Source organism: Cherax quadricarinatus, chromosome 93 (assembly GCF_038502225.1).
Source record: "Cherax quadricarinatus isolate ZL_2023a chromosome 93, ASM3850222v1, whole genome shotgun sequence".
NCBI classification, from domain to species: Eukaryota; Metazoa; Arthropoda; class Malacostraca; order Decapoda; family Parastacidae; genus Cherax; species Cherax quadricarinatus.
This window is the reverse complement of record NC_091384.1, coordinates 2,489,680-2,502,179: the sequence shown is the minus strand read 5'-3', so window position 1 is coordinate 2,502,179 and position 12,500 is coordinate 2,489,680.

The following is a 12,500-nucleotide window of genomic DNA, read 5'->3' as shown; positions in this document are numbered from 1 at the left end:
ACCGGCCAGTTTCTAATAATTCTCCTCTTATATTTATTCTCTATATGCAAATTACCTGATTCGTTTGCATAAAATTTATGTGAAATCACGTGTATATACGTATATATACATTTATATATATATATATATATATATATATATATATATATATATATATATATATATATATATATATATATATATATATATATATATATATATATATATATATATATATATATATATATATATATTATTATTATTATTATTATTATTATTATTATTATTATTATTATTACTATTGTCATTATTATTTCTGAAAATCTATATGTAAACTAAAAAATATATATTGTTTTTGGTTATTTTTTTTGGGGGGGGGGGGGTCGGGGCATTATTAATATTATTTTTTGGGGGTGGGAGGAGAGGGGGCAGATTATATTTAATGTGATTCGTGATTATTTTAATGTAATTTAGGATTACGTTAAATGTTGTTGTTTGAAAAGTTAGGGAGAGATTGATTATAGTTTTGTGTGTAATTTTTAATAATGATGATGATAATGATGATAATAATGATGATAATAATGATGATAAATTAGACACATGTGCAACTCTTGGGTATCTTTATTGAGGAAACGTTTCGCCACACAGTGGCTTCATTAGTCTATACAAAGGAGAATCTTGAAGAACAGGAGGAGAATGAGGTAATCAGTCCCTCAACCTTGAGTCGATGTGGTCAGTCCATCAATCTTGAAAAAAATACAGAATATATGAGGGGAGAAGTAGCTTATATACTGTAGGTAGGAGAGGTACAGCATATGAGTGGAGAAGTAGCTTATATACTGTAGGTAGGAGAGGTACAGCATATGAGGGGAGAAGTAGTTTATATACTGTAGGTAGGAGAGGTACAGCATATGAGGGGAGAAGTAGTTTATATACTGTAGGTAGGAGAGGTACAGCATATGAGGGGAGAAGTAACTTATATACTGTAGGTAGGAGAGGTACAGCATATGAGGGGAGAAGTAGTTTATATACTGTAGGTAGGAGAGGTACAGCATATGAGGGGAGAAGTAACTTATATACTGTAGGTAGGAGAGGTACAGCATATGAGGGGAGAAGTAACTTATATACTGTAGGTAGGAGAGGTACAGCATATGAGGGGAGAAGTAACTTATATACTGTAGGTAGGAGAGGTACAGCATATGAGGGGAGAAGTAGTTTATATACTGTAGGTAGGAGAGGTACAGCATATGAGGGGAGAAGTAACTTATATACTGTAGGTAGGAGAGGTACAGCATATGAGGGGAGAAGTAGTTTATATACTGTAGGTAGGAGAGGTACAGCATATGAGGGGAGAAGTAGATTATATACTGTAGGTAGGAGAGGTACAGCATATGAGTGGAGAAGTAGTTTATATACTGTAGGTAGGAGAGGTACAGCATATGAGGGGAGAAGTAGATTATATACTGTAGGTAGGAGAGGTACAGCATATGAGGGGAGAAGTAGATTATATACTGTAGGTAGGAGAGGTACAGCATATGAGTGGAGAAGTAGATTATATACTGTAGGTAGGAGAGGTACAGCATATGAGTGGAGAAGTAGATTATATACTGTAGGTAGGAGAGGTACAGCATATGAGGGGAGAAGTAGCTTATATACTGTAGGTAGGAGAGGTACAGCATATGAGGGGAGAAGTAGTTTATATACTGTAGGTAGGAGAGGTACAGCATATGAGGGGAGAAGTAGTTTATATACTGTAGGTAGGAGAGGTACAGCATATGAGGGGAGAAGTAGTTTATATACTGTAGGTAGGAGAGGTACAGCATATGAGTAGAGAAGTAGTTTATATACTGTAGGTAGGAGAGGTACAGCATATGAGGGGAGAAGTAGTTTATATACTGTAGGTAGGAGAGGTACAGCATATGAGGGGAGAAGTAGTTTATATACTGTAGGTAGGAGAGGTACAGCATATGAGTAGAGAAGTAGCTTATATACTGTAGGTAGGAGAGGTACAGCATATGAGGGGAGTAGTTTATATACTGTAGGTAGGAGAGGTACAGCATATGAGGGGAGAAGTAGTTTATATACTGTAGGTAGGAGAGGTACAGCATATGAGGGGAGAAGTAGTTTATATACTGTAGGTAGGAGAGGTACAGCATATGAGGGGAGAAGTAGCTTATATACTGTAGGTAGGAGAGGTACAGCATATGAGGGGAGAAGTAGTTTATATACTGTAGGTAGGAGAGGTACAGCATATGAGTAGAGAAGTAGCTTATATACTGTAGGTAGGAGAGGTACAGCATATGAGGGGAGTAGTTTATATACTGTAGGTAGGAGAGGTACAGCATATGAGGGGAGAAGTAGTTTATATACTGTAGGTAGGAGAGGTACAGCATATGAGGGGAGAAGTAGATTATATACTGTAGGTAGGAGAGGTACAGCATATGAGGGGAGAAGTAGCTTATATACTGTAGGTAGGAGAGGTACAGCATATGAGGGGAGAAGTAACTTATATACTGTAGGTAGGAGAGGTACAGCATATGAGGGGAGAAGTAACTTATATACTGTAGGTAGGAGAGGTACAGCATATGAGGGGAGAAGTAGTTTATATACTGTAGGTAGGAGAGGTACAGCATATGAGGGGAGAAGTAACTTATATACTGTAGGTAGGAGAGGTACAGCATATGAGGGGAGAAGTAGTTTATATACTGTAGGTAGGAGAGGTACAGCATATGAGGGGAGAAGTAACTTATATACTGTAGGTAGGAGAGGTACAGCATATGAGGGGAGAAGTAACTTATATACTGTAGGTAGGAGAGGTACAGCATATGAGGGGAGAAGTAGTTTATATACTGTAGGTAGGAGAGGTACAGCATATGAGGGGAGAAGTAACTTATATACTGTAGGTAGGAGAGGTACAGCATATGAGGGGAGAAGTAGTTTATATACTGTAGGTAGGAGAGGTACAGCATATGAGGGGAGAAGTAGATTATATACTGTAGGTAGGAGAGGTACAGCATATGAGTGGAGAAGTAGTTTATATACTGTAGGTAGGAGAGGTACAGCATATGAGGGGAGAAGTAGATTATATACTGTAGGTAGGAGAGGTACAGCATATGAGGGGAGAAGTAGATTATATACTGTAGGTAGGAGAGGTACAGCATATGAGTGGAGAAGTAGATTATATACTGTAGGTAGGAGAGGTACAGCATATGAGTGGAGAAGTAGATTATATACTGTAGGTAGGAGAGGTACAGCATATGAGGGGAGAAGTAGCTTATATACTGTAGGTAGGAGAGGTACAGCATATGAGGGGAGAAGTAGTTTATATACTGTAGGTAGGAGAGGTACAGCATATGAGGGGAGAAGTAGTTTATATACTGTAGGTAGGAGAGGTACAGCATATGAGGGGAGAAGTAGTTTATATACTGTAGGTAGGAGAGGTACAGCATATGAGTAGAGAAGTAGTTTATATACTTTAGGTAGGAGAGGTACAGCATATGAGGGGAGAAGTAGTTTATATACTGTAGGTAGGAGAGGTACAGCATATGAGGGGAGAAGTAGTTTATATACTGTAGGTAGGAGAGGTACAGCATATGAGTAGAGAAGTAGTTTATATACTGTAGGTAGGAGAGGTACAGCATATGAGTAGAGAAGTAGCTTATATACTGTAGGTAGGAGAGGTACAGCATATGAGGGGAGTAGTTTATATACTGTAGGTAGGAGAGGTACAGCATATGAGGGGAGAAGTAGTTTATATACTGTAGGTAGGAGAGGTACAGCATATGAGGGGAGAAGTAGTTTATATACTGTAGGTAGGAGAGGTACAGCATATGAGGGGAGAAGTAGCTTATATACTGTAGGTAGGAGAGGTACAGCATATGAGGGGAGAAGTAGTTTATATACTGTAGGTAGGAGAGGTACAGCATATGAGTAGAGAAGTAGCTTATATACTGTAGGTAGGAGAGGTACAGCATATGAGGGGAGTAGTTTATATACTGTAGGTAGGAGAGGTACAGCATATGAGGGGAGAAGTAGTTTATATACTGTAGGTAGGAGAGGTACAGCATATGAGGGGAGAAGTAGATTATATACTGTAGGTAGGAGAGGTACAGCATATGAGGGGAGAAGTAGCTTATATACTGTAGGTAGGAGAGGTACAGCATATGAGGGGAGAAGTAGATTATATACTGTAGGTAGGAGAGGTACAGCATATGAGGGGAGAAGTAGCTTATATACTGTAGGTAGGAGAGGTACAGCATATGAGTGGAGAAGTAGATTATATACTGTAGGTAGGAGAGGTACAGCATATGAGGGGAGAAGTAGCTTATATACTGTAGGTAGGAGAGGTACAGCATATGAGGGGAGAAGTAGATTATATACTGTAGGTAGGAGAGGTACAGCATATGAGGGGAGAAGTAGATTATATACTGTAGGTAGGAGAGGTACAGCATATGAGGGCAGAAGTAGCTTATATACTGTAGGTAGGAGAGGTACAGCAGTCGTAGGTATTGTTACATTTGTCGGTTCTCTAAACTATTTATCTACAATTATAATGATAATAGTACTACTATTACTACTACTGCTACTACTACTACTACTACTACTACTACTACTACTACTACTGCTACTACTACTACTGCTACTACTACTACTACCCCTACCACTACCACCACTACCACAATTAAGGTACCACCTGCCAGACAGGTCTTCTCCCACCAGGCTGAGAGTGCTTCACAGTGATCGAGTGTGACCTGGCACTCAAGCCGAAGACGACACCTCAAGCGTGAGTGCCAGATGCGTTAAGTGGCCCTTGAACCTCAAGGAAACACCCTGAATTAGCACCATCCTCTCACTAATATATATATATATATATATATATATATATATATATATATATATATATATATATATATATATATATATATATATATATATATATATATATATATATATATATATATATATATATATATCTGGTGTGAACTTTAAGCATAAGTTAGAATTTAGTGAGAATTTATTTTTCTCAGGCTGAGAGAACAAAGATTGCTGAGGTGGCCTGAGGCAGGATGGTTGTTAGAGTGTAATATCACGGTGGCTGAGCAGTGATGCTGAGGAGGTGACTGAGGAGATGACTGAGATGTCTGAGGAGGTGACTGAGGAGATGACTGAGATGTCTGAGGAGGTGTCTGAGGAGATGACTGAGATGTCTGAGGAGGTGACTGAGGAGATGACTGAGATGTCTGAGGAGGTGTCTGAGGAGATGACTGAGATGTCTGAGGAGGTGACTGAGGAGATGACTGAGATGTCTGAGGAGGTGACTGAGGAGATGACTGAGATGTCTGAGGAGGTGTCTGAGGAGATGACTGAGATGTCTGAGGAGGTGTCTGAGGAGATGACTAAGATGTCTGAGGAGGTGACTGAGGAGATGACTGAGATGTCTGAGGAGGCGACTGAGAAGATGACTGAGATGTCTGAGGAGGTGACTGAGGAGGTGACTGAGATGTCTAAGAAGATGACCTAGGAGATGACTGAGATGTCTGAGGAGGTGACTGAGGAGATGACTGAGATGTCTGAGAAGATGACCTAGGAGATGACTGAGATGTCTGAGGAGGTGACTGAGGAGATGACTTAGATGTCTGAGGAGGTGGCTGAGGAGATGACTGAGATGTCTGAGAAGATGACCGAGGAGATGACTGAGGAGATGACTGAGGAGATGACTGAGGAGGTGACTGAGGAGACGACTGAGAAGACAGGAGACGGCTGCAGAGACACTCTAGGAGACGACCACTAAGACTCCTGTACCTCTGGAACAACTGGAACAATCGTGTACCCTAGTACAGTCCTGTACTCTGGTATAATCCTGTACCCTGGTACAATCCTGTACCCTTGTACACTCCTGTACCCTGGAACAATCCTGTACCCTGGTACAATCCTATACCCTGATACAATCCTGTACTTTGGAACTATCCTGTACCCATTGTACAATTCTGTACCCTGGTACACTCCTGTACCCTGGAACAATCCTGTACCCTGGTACAATCCTATACTCTGGTACAATCCTGTACCCTGGAACAATCCTGTATCCTGGTACAATTCTATACCCTGGTACAATCCTGTACCCTGGAACAATCCTGTACCCTGGAACAATCCTGTACCATGGTACAAAGCCCTGTAGGACGCTGAACAATCTGTGTCCACTATCCTGCGTGACCCTACCAACACCCCTACCTCACCCACCCTACCATGACCCTGTCAAAGGTACCACCACACCGGTATCCCTTACGGTAAAGGATCTATGGATACTTGTATCCCCGTTCAAGGGATACCATCCTTCTGGATGAGGCTTTCTCTGTGTATCCTTCACACTATAGACGGAGTTGACAGCTGACGGGCCTGTCTAGAAGTGGCTGACGGCAGGGAGGTGACCATACTGTAATTATCTGTGAGCTGACAGCTGACGGCAAGAAGACAGTTTTATTCTCGCATTCTATCCAGTAACTGCTGACAGTAATTGGGAAAAGAATTAAGCGTGGTGTAAACTGCTTACAGTCTCAACGAACAGTGTAAACCACACACACACACACACACACACACACACACACACACACACACACACACACACACACACACACACACACACACACACACACACACACACACACACACACACACACACACACACAGGGAGAGTGACCCAGTAGCGACCAGTGAAGAGGCGGGGCCAGGAGCTGTGACTCGGCCACTTCAACCACACCGAGGAGAGTACACACACACACACACACACACACACACACACACACACACACACACACACACTCACACACACACATATATATATATATATATATATATATATATATATATATATATATATATATGTGGTATCAGACTCCAGCTCCTGGGACCGCTTCCTAGTCACCCTCTCTGTGTCTTCTAGATGATTTCGGGGTCACCGCCCCCGTCCCAGCGACCCCGTGCTAGGTAAGTCTCCTGGTTAACGATCTGATCAACCAAACTATCAGTGCTGGTAGCTCGTATTGCCTATAAAACTAAACCAACAACATTTTCTTCCTTGTGTACGCTATAACGTCTTGTTGATAGTATATAGGGCAGTGGACAGGGAACACCGTATTGTCTTGTTGATAGTATATAGGACAGTGGACAGGGAACACCGTATTGCCTTGTTGATAGTATATAGGACAGTGGACAGGGAACACCGTATTGCCTTGTTGATAGTATATAGGACAGTGGACAGGGAACACCGTATTGCCTTGTTGATAGTATATAGGACAGTGAGCAGGGAACACCGTGTTGCCTTGTTGATAGTATATAGGACAGTGAGCAGGGAACACCGTATTGCCTTGTTGATAGTATATAGGATAGTGAGCAGGGAACACCGTATTGCCTTGTTGATAGTATATATGACAGTGGACAGGGAACACCGTATTGCCTTGTTGATAGTATATAGGGCAGTGGACAGGGAACACCGTATTGCCTTGTTGATAGTATATAGGGCAGTGGACAGGGAACACCGTATTGCCTTGTTGATAGTATATAGGATAGTGAGCAGGGAACACCGTATTGCCTTGTTGATAGTATATAGGACAGTGAGCAGGGAACACCGTATTGCCTTGTTGATAGTATATAGGATAGTGAGCAGGGAACACCGTATTGCCTTGTTGATAGTATATAGGACAGTGAGCAGGGAACACCGTATTGCCTTGTTCATAGTATATAGGGCAGTGGACAGGGAACACCGTATTGCCTTGTTGATAGTATATAGGACAGTGGACAGGGAACACCTTATTGCCTTGTTGATAGTATATAGGGCAGTGGACAGGGAACACCGTATTGCCTTGTTGATAGTATATAGGGCAGTGGACAGCCAACAACGTACTCCGTATCGATCCCTGGATTCCGAGCAGCTGCGTCTATTGTGAACCACGAGACACAAGCCTCTCAGTCCAACTACAAACAACTCATTAATCACCTTCCCTCGTCTTATTAACAATCTGTTTAATGAAAAAGATACAGTGGAGATTATTATTTTCTTTATATTGTTTACGGATTTAAATCTTCAAGACACATGTGCAACAGCTGGGTTTCTTCAGTCACATACAGAGGCAACAGGTGTAGTAGTGAAATAAAGATGTAATCAGTCCACCAATCTTAGAGAAATGGTATTTGAGGTGATCAGTCCCTCAACCTGCCTCTGTATCTGACTGAAGAAGCCTGCCGTCTAGGCGAAACGTTTCATCAATAAAGACATCCAGCTTCTGCACATGTGTCTTAATAAGAATATAAGAATAGAGGAGCACTGCAGAAGGACTACTGGCCCATGCAAGGCAGGTCCTTATCAAAACCACCCCTACCCAATCAAAACCACCCCTACCCAATCAAAACCACCCCTACCCAATCAAAACCACCCCTACCCAATCAAAACCAACCCTACCCAATCAAAACCACCCCTACCCAATCAAAACCACCCCTACCCAATCAAAACCACCCCTACCCAATCAAAACCACCCCTACCCAATCAAAACCACCCCTACCCAATCAAAACCACCCCTACCCAATTTCAATATAACTTCAAAACCTCGTAGCAATAAATCTTGTCTTAAACCAGAGGAATTTTATAAATTTCAGTAAAGAAACATTCCGGAGCTTAATAACCAGTAAAGAAAACTGTCTTTGTTTTACAATCAGTAAAAGAGAACGTTCTATCCCTTTACAATCAGTAAAAGAGAACGTTCAATCCCTTTACAATTAGTAAAAGAGAACGTTCAATCCCTTTACAATCAGTAAAAGAGAACGTTCAATCCCTTTACAATTAGTAAAAGAGAACGTTCAATCCCTTTACAATCAGTAAAGAACGTTCTTTAATTAGTCCAATTACTCCAAATTTAATTCTCTGCGCCTTGAACGTGAGACAACACGTCACAACACGTTCCCTGAAGAACGTGAATAACGTGAATCTTATTGGAGGGGATAAACAGAATCACGGTTCCATTACACTGCCTAAAAGATTTCTTCCCCGCCCCTCTCTCTCTCTGTCTCTCTCTGTCTCTGTCTCTCTCTCTCTCTCTCTCTCTTTCTCTCTCTCTCTCTCTCTCTGTCTCTCTCTCTAGCAAAGATTCTCTCTCTCACCCTCACCGAGGGAGAGCATCAAAGCTCGGTAAATCCCTCCCTTCCTTCCTTTCACAAACACTAGCGCCCTTCCCATGAGGGAAAAGTGCTCTCTTACCCTCAGAGTAAACACAGACCACTGTATGACCACGTCCTCTCGTCTTCCACTCTCTGCTTGTGTATAGCACGGTGATATAGCCTCCAGGTGCAGGAAACGCCGTCTGTGTGTACTTTAGGAGGCTTAACGGCAATGTTTCGCTCACAAGCGGCGGCTACATTAGTCATTAATCACAGAAGTGATGAGGTTACTCGTGAAGAAACGTCTTCTTCGGTATCCAGAATGCTCTTTTCTATACAGTACGCCCCTTTCTATACACTAAGTTTCTTTCTACATACTATGCCCCTTTCTATACACTACATTCTTCCTACATAACTTTCCCGTTTCAGTACTTTATCTCCTGAGGGAATCCAGGCTGCGAAACTAGAACCTCTGTGTAGGATACTATACGCGTTTCACTCGTAGGAGGCCCCGAGTTATCGTTTACTACAGACATAATATACAAATGAGATGGTTGCAACTACGAGAGGACCAACTTAGGGCCTCCTACGAGTGAAACAACCTGCAGAACCTCCAATGAGGAGCAGAACGAGTCTAGCACCCGTGGAAGATAATACTGAGTCGAGGCGAACAACTGGTCTGTCTCACTGACAGTGTACTGAGTCTTTATTCCACAGAGAAGACATTCCAGAGATACTCAGGGTTTTCCAGTAGTTTGTGTTAGACACTCACTCTTTAAAAATGACCTGGAACTAAGGAGGGAAGGAGAGATCGTTCCAGTGTCCTCCTGCAACTCAAGCAGTGAGAGACCTTTATAGTAGTCTCCTGGTACTAATGACGGGAGAGATCGTTCCAGTGTCCTCCTGAAACTCAAGCAGTGAGGGACCATTCTAGTATTCTCCAGGAACTAATTGAGGGAGAGATCGTTCTATTATGCTCCTGGAACTCAAGCAATGAGAGATCCTTCCAATGTCCTGGAACTATGAGAGGTCCTGTCCCTTCCGGTGTCCTCTTGGAGCTAAGGGAGATCCTGTTCCTTCCAATGTCCTCCTGGAGCTAAGGGAGGTATTGGCACTTCTAGTGTCCTCCTGGAACTAAGGAAGGTTCTGACTCTTCCAGTGTCCTCCTGGAACTATGGAAGGTCCTGATCCTTCCAGTGTCCTGGAACTATGGGAGATCCTGATCCTTCTGGTGTCCTGGAGCTATTGCAGGTCCTGACTCTTCCAGTGTCCTGGAACTGTGGCAGGTGCTGATCGTTCCAGTGTCCTGCAACTTTGGCAGGTCCTGATTCTTCCAGTATCCTGGAACTATTGCAGATCCTGATTCTTCCAGTATCCTGGAACTATGGCAGGTCCTGATCCTTCCAGCATCCTGGAACTATGGCAGGTCCTGATCCTTCCAGTGTCCTGGAACTATGGCAGGTACTGATTCTCCCAGTATCCTGGAACTATGGCAGGTTCTGATTCTTCCAGTGTAATGGAACTATGGCAGGTCCTGATCCTTCCAGTGTCCTGGAATTATGGCAGGTCCTGATCCTTCCAGTGTCCTGGAACTATGGCGGGTCCTGATTCTTCCAGTATCCTGGAACTATGGTAGGTCCTGATTCTTCCAGTATCCTGGAACTATGGCAGGTCCTGATCCTTCCAGTATCCTGGAACTATGGCAGGTCCTGATCCTTCCAGTGTCCTGGAACTATGGCAGGTCCTGATCCTTCCAGTATCCTGGAACTATGGCAGGTCCTGATCCTTCCAGTATCCTGGAACTATGGCAGATCCTGATCCTTCCAGTATCCTGGAACTATGGCAGGTCCTGATTCTTCCAGTATCCTGGAACTATGGCAGGCCCTGATCCTTCCAGTATCCTGGAACTATGGCAGATCCTGATCCTTCCAGTATCCTGGAACTATGGCAGGTCCTGATCCTTCCAGTGTCCTGGAACTATGGCAGGTTCTAACCTTTCCAGTCAGGGTTTTGTGAATAGAATGTCCAAGAGGAGAGCAATTATTAATTGCTGTACACTATCACAGTTTATCACTTTCTCTCTAACTTCTACTTTCGTGTTGCTTTCTCCACTTTATCATCTAACACTTCAGCTTTCTTTCACCTCTTCTTTTACGATTCTCCCCTCTTCTATAATCTTTCCTTTTCCGTTTTTTTAAATCTTCCCTCTTCCTTCTACTCATTCCTATATCTGCCCCATCTTTCTTCTCTCTCTCTCTCTCTCTCTCTCTCTCTCTCTCTCTCTCTCTCTCTCTCTCTCTCTCTCTCTCTCTCTCTCTCTCTCTCTCTCTCTCTCTCTCTCTCCCTCTCTTCCGTTCCCCTCATTACGTGTTCTAGTTAACAGATTCACTCTGCATTCCTCACCACTTCAGTTTCTCTCCCTCTCCTTCCACTTCCCCATCATTCCACTTCCCCATCATTCCACTTCCCCATCATTCCACTTCCCCATCATTCCACTCCCCCATCATTCCACTCCCCATCATTCCACTTCCCCATCATTCCACTCCCCTATCATTCCACTCCCCCATCACTCCATTCCCTCCCCATCATTCCACTTCCCCATCATTCCACTCCCCATCATTCCACTCCCCATCATTCCACTTCCCCATCATTCCACTTTCCTATCATTCCACTCCCCCATCATTCCACTCCCCCATCATTCCACTCCCCATCATTCCACTTCCCCCATCATTCCACTTCCCCATCATTCCTCCCCTCCCCATCATTCCACTCCCCCATCATTCCACTTCCCCATCATTCCACTCCCCCATCATTCCACTTCCCCATCATTCCACTCCCCCATCATTCCACTCCCCCATCATTCCACTCCCCCATCAGTCCACTACCCTATCATTCCACTCCCCCATCATTCCACTCCCCCATCATTCCACTTCCCCATCATTCCACTTCCCCATCATTCCACTTCCCCATCATTCCACTTCCCCATCATTCCACTCCCTCATCATTCCACTTCCCCATCATTCCACTCCCCCATCATTCCACTTCCCCATCATTCCTCCCCACTCCCCATTCACCTTACCCCTTCCCCATCATTCCACTTCCCCATCATTCCACTCCCCCATCATTCCACTCCCCCATCATTCCACTTCCCCATCATTCCACTTCCCCATCATTCCACTTCCCCATCATTACACTTCCCCATCATTCCACTTCCCCATCATTCCACTTCCCCATCATTCCACTTCCCCATCATTCCACTTCCCCATCATTCCACTTCCCCATTCCACTTCCATCATTCCACTCCCCCATCATTCCACTTCCCATCATTCCACTCCCCCATCATTCCACTCCCCATCATTCCACTTCCCCATCATTCC